The 5607-nt window shown below is 37.2% G+C and overlaps 1 pseudogene; it reads right to left on the bottom strand.

The window, feature by feature from the left end:
• Positions 1 to 4791: 4791 nt before the first annotated feature.
• On the bottom strand, positions 4792 to 5375 carry LOC102746888 (peroxiredoxin-2 pseudogene; annotated as a pseudogene).
• Between the last annotated feature and the right edge of the window lie 232 nt (positions 5376 to 5607).

Raw genomic sequence — 5607 nt, 5'->3', positions numbered from 1 at the left:
AGAGAGAGCGCGTGCACAAGCAGGGGGAGTGGCAGGCAGAGGGAGAGGGAGAAGCAGGCTCCCCGCTGAGCAGGGAGCCCGATGCTGGGCTCCATCCCAAGACCTGGTGATCATGACCTGAGCCGAAGGCAGACTGAGCCACCCAGGTGCCCCTTATTTTATTTTATTTTTGATGTAGTGTTCAACATTATTCTTTTTCTCCCTTCAACTATATCATACTTTATATCATACTTCTTCAGTTTTCTAAAATATGTAATATATGTCCAATATTTTTATTTCCTGGGGAGTATTAGACTTTACATGTTATAAAATTTCTTCTGGATTGACTTATAATTACAATTATGAAGTTATAATATTCAAAACATCACATCTTTATTACAAATTTTGATAAATTATTACCAATAAAGTAAAACTGTTAGAAACTCATCTTTTAATGAGATGAATGGGACTTTACAAAATGCAATCAGATGTATCCTAATATTACTACAATGAGAATTCAACATCAATTCTATTCCTATTTTTTAATTTAGTGACACATACTGATAAATCTTACTGATATAAATAAGTAGATAGGAATAGAAGGTGATTTGTTAGACTATCACGTTTTTGAACTTTTTCAGAGTTATTTGCCAAAAATCATACAGTATTCTGTTATCAAAAATTATTTGTAATGATGTGTTAATGGAGAATTTGATTAGATTATTCTTCAGTGTTATTGAAGGTAAAGAATAACAAATAGAATAATTTGCAAACGGTTTTTTATTTCTCAGTCAGTAGTCATTTGTTTTCTCAATTTTGAGGAGGTACAGTAAAAAAGGTTTCGGTAAGTCTTATCAAATGACTATTAATTACCCTTGTTTTTTAATGCTTACAAAGTACCTTGATGAGCCCATTCTCAGAACAATTGGGAAAATAAAATATTAATGTGAGTGTACCTTTTTGACAAGTGCTTCTATTCATCACAGCTTTCAATATTTTTGTCAACCTCAGAGCTGGAGATTTAGCATATTCATCATATGAAAAATGTCTGCAGTACATAATTTGACAAAGACAATCCCCACCACCAAAACGGTTCATCAAATTCGACTTTTTAAATTAAAATGATTTAATGATTTGAGGAGTTTTATGAAAAGCAATCTTTAATAATGAACAGAATACATAATTGAGATAGACTTCTAAAAGCAGCTAATATTAAAATGAAACAGATATGGTCTATCTATTTTATTCAACTCATAATGTTATAAAAGATAAAAAAGTCTATACATTGTTTCTCATCACTTAATATGTAATGATATAACAACATAAAAAATAAATAAAGTAGACCTACATACAACAACACAGCTGAATCTTAGCAATATGGATCAAAAGATTAAGCCCAAGAAGACCAGATATATGAAAATAGCTTAAAAAACACTCAAACCCCAACAAATCTAAATGACTTATTATTTAGGTATATATATAGATATATGCTAAAATTATTCACTTGTATTAGTCATTTGAAATTCAGAGAGACATTGGTGTTTCTAATGTATAAAGGATTTGAAAATCAGGGGAAAAAAACTTGATAATGATTTTTCTTTGCAGATAATCTAGGACAATTATGCAAGTAAACCTTAGTAAATATTGAAGACTTAATGCTAAAGAATGTTTATTTAAAAGCAAATCTATGGCCCCAAATTATATAATTCAGGGAAACAGTAAATACATGAGATAAGAAACCCATCTCTAGAAAACAAATGCAGATCCTTGGAATTTTGTGTATAAAAAATACCTCTTTAATCTTATTTATGCCATCTTGCACTCATCCTTCTCTTTCATGAAACACAGGAAATGTCTGGGCATGTTGCCCAAGTACTTGGAAATCATTTGGTTCCAGCTGCGACTTCATTCTACTGAACAGAATTTTTGGTCAAAGAGTCAGCAGAGCTATGTTGCAATGGGTGCTCACTTGGTGGTGATCAACACAGAAGCAGTAGGTACTTTTCTTTATTTTGCATTAAAATTTTTTTTAGTTGTGGAAGAAAATACAGAATTTACCATCTGAACTGTTTTTTGTTTGTTTGTTTGGCATGGAGCCCAAAGAGGGGCTTGAACTCACAACCTTGAGATCAAGACCTGAGCTGAAATCAAAAGTCAGATGCTTAACCGACTGAGCCACCCAGGCAGCCCTGAACTGTTTTTAAATGTACAGTTCAGTAGTGTTATCCATATTCACATTGTTGCAAAAAGATCTCTACAACTTTTTCATCTTGTAAAATTGAAACTCTATACAACGACTACACATTACCCCCTCCCTACAGTCCCTGGCAATCACCATGCCTGCTATTCTCTGCTTGAATGAGTATAAGTGGAACCGTGCAGTATTTGTCTTTTTGTGACTGGCTTATTTCACTTAACATAATGTCCTCAAAGTTCATTTATGTTGTAGCAGTAACAGGATTCTCTTCCTTTTTAAGGCTGAATAATATTCCATTGTACATATACTGCATATCATTTATCCATTCAAGTGTTGGACATTTGGGATGCTTTTACCTCTTGGTTTTTATGACTAATGCTACAGTGAACACGGGTGTGCAAATGTCTCTATGAGAATTGCTTTCAGTTACGTTGGAAGTTGGATTTCTGGATCATATAGTAATTCTAATTTTAATTTATTTGAAGAACGACACACTCTTTTACATAGTGGCTGTACTATTTTACACTCTCACAAAGAATGTACAGTATTTGGGCGCCTGGGTGGCTCAGTTGGTTAAGCGACTGCCTTCGGCTCAGGTCATGATCCTGGAGTCCCGGGATCGAGTTCCGCATCAGGCTCCCTGCTCAGCGGGGAGTCTGCTTCTGCCTCTGACCCTCCCCCCTCTCATGTGCTCTCTCTCTCTCATTCTCTCTGTCTCAAATAAATAAATAAAATCTTTAAAAAAATAAAAAAAAGAATGTACAGTATTCCAGTTTCTCCACATTCTTGACAACACTTGTTTTTTTTTTCTTTTGATAGCAACCATCCTAATGGGTATAAGATTATTATAATTCCATTATAGCTTTGATTTGCATTTCTCTAATAATTAGCAATATTATGAATCTGTTCATATACCCTCATGCACTGTTGGTAGGAATGCGAAGTGATGCAACCATTGTGGAAAACAGATTGGAGATTCCTCAAAAATTAAAAATAGAACTACCATAAGATCCAATAATTGCACTATTGGGTATTTACCCAAAGAATATGAAAACACTAACTTGAAAGGATATGTGCAACCTTATGTTTATTGCAGCATTGTTTACAATAGCCAAGATACGGAAACAGTCTAAGTGTCCATCAATAGATGAATGGATAAAGAAGATGTGGTATATATATAAAATGGAATATTATTCAGCCACAAAAAGGAAGAAATTTTGTCATTTGCAATGACAAAATTCCACTTTTGCTAGAGAGTATTATGATGCTAAGTGAAATAAGTCATTCAGAGAAAGACAAATACCATATGATTCATTCATATGTGGAATTTAAGAAGCAAAATAGACCATCAAAGAGAAAAAGAGAGAAAGAGAGAGAGACAAACCAGTAATCAGACTCTTAATATAGAGAACAAACTGATGGTTACCAGAGGGAGGGGGATAGGTGGATGGGTGAAATAGGTGCAGGGGGTTAAGTGTACACTTATATGATAAGCACTGAGTAATGCATGGAATTGTTGAGTCACTATATTGTGCATCTGAAACTAATATAACACTGTATGTTAACTATACTGGAATTACAATAAAAAATAATAAACAAAAGGATCTGTTCATATAGTTGCTGGTCATTTGTATACTCTCTTTAAAGAAATGTCTATTCAAGTCCTTTGCCCTTTTTTTTTAAATGCCATCAATGACTTTTTCTTCTTTCCTTCCTTCCTTCTTCCTTCCTTCCTTCCTTCCCTCTCTCCCTCCCTGTCTCCTTTTCCCCCTTTCCTCTTTCTTTCTTTTCTTCTTTCTTTCCTCTTTCTCTCTTTCTTTCTTTTTTTCCTTCCTTCCTTCCTTCCTTCCTACCTTCCTTCCTTCCTTCTGTCCAGGGGAGGGAAGAGGCTGAAGGAGAGGGAGTGAGAGAATCTTAAGCAGGCTCCACGCCCAGTGCAGAGCATGACACAGGGTCGATCCCACAACCCTGAGATCATGACCTGAGATGAAATCAAGAGTTGGGACGCTAAACTGACTGAGCCACCCAGGTGCCCCCCCTTTGCCCATTTTTAAATTTGGGATATTTGGTTTTTTGTTATTGAGTTGTATGCGTTTTTAATATATTCTAGATATTAACTCCTTATCAGATATATGATTTGCAAATATTTTCTCTCATTCCATGGGTTGCCTTTTCACTCTGTTGATTATTTCCATTGATGCACAGAAGTTTTTGAGTTTGATATACTTACATTTGTGTTTTTTTCTTTGTTGCCTTTTCTTTGTTGTGCTTTTGGTGTTATATCCAAGAAATCATTGCCAACTCCAATGTTATAACGCTTTTTCTTTATGATATTTACAGTATTCTGTCTTACATTAAGTCATTCTTCCCCTTTTTTTTCCTGTCCTAATATTTTATTGGTCACCTCTAGGCCTCTAGCTAGGTGGGCTCCAGGGAGGGGGTCACCATTCATCAGCTCTCAGCTGGGAGAATGAGAAGGCCTTGGCCTTGCTCTCCAGGGTCAGGGACTATGGAATTTGAAGGGGCAGGTCTGGCCTTTCCTGGGTCAGCATGGGTTATCCCTGTAGGGGCACAGGTTGGGGCCAAGAACCCAAGCTTTCCACCTCTCTGCTAGCCTAGTTGTATTTGGAGAAGTATTCATTGGCCCACACTGGTCTTGATTGTGTCACTGCCTGGCTTCGAGCCAGTGGGACAGATTTCCCCATGTTCATCCATGTACTTGAAGGCCTCGTCCAGCTACAGAGCTTTGTCCATGGAGCACCCCCATAGACAAATCATTGACAGTGATCTAGAGAAGGATACCCTTGCCGTTGGTGATAAAGAGGCCCCTGTAGGTGATGCCTCCATCTTCCTTCAGCATGCCATAATCTTGGGACAAGCTTCTGGTTACATTGACCAGCAGGGGGATGTTGGGGGCAAGCCTCCTTCCTTCTGGGGACTGTTGATCTGAGCCAGATGAGTGAACTGAGAGTTGACAGAGACCAGCACCTCACAACCCAGCTTGTGGAAGTCTTCAGCGTGCTTGCTGAAAGTGATGATCTCTGGGGGGGCAGACAAAGGTAAAGCCATGCAGGTAGAAAAAGAGGACCAAGTGTTTCCCTCTAGTCCAGAAAGCTTCACCTCTTTGAAGGTGCTATCCCCAAGGGCAGTGGCCTGGAAGTTTGGGGGGATTTCCTATCTGCACGTTGCGGCAAGTCATGACTGAAAGCTGTATGAGCCAGGGCGGGACCCATGGACTAGCAGACTGATGAACACACATTCTTATCACCCAAGTCGTTCTTCTGTGTTGAATTAGCTTTTGTATATGGTGTCAGGTAGTTTAGCTTCATTCTTTTGCATGTGGATATCCAGTTTTCCTAACACCATTTGATGAAAAGATTATCCTTTACCCATTGTATAGTTTTGTTTTTTTTTTTAAAGATTTTATTTAT

The sequence above is a fragment of the Leptonychotes weddellii genome, chromosome 5 (assembly GCF_054177405.1).
Source record: "Leptonychotes weddellii isolate Sample4059 chromosome 5, ASM5417740v2, whole genome shotgun sequence".
Lineage (NCBI taxonomy): Eukaryota > Metazoa > Chordata > Mammalia > Carnivora > Phocidae > Leptonychotes > Leptonychotes weddellii.
This window is presented reverse-complemented; position numbering and strand designations above follow the sequence as displayed.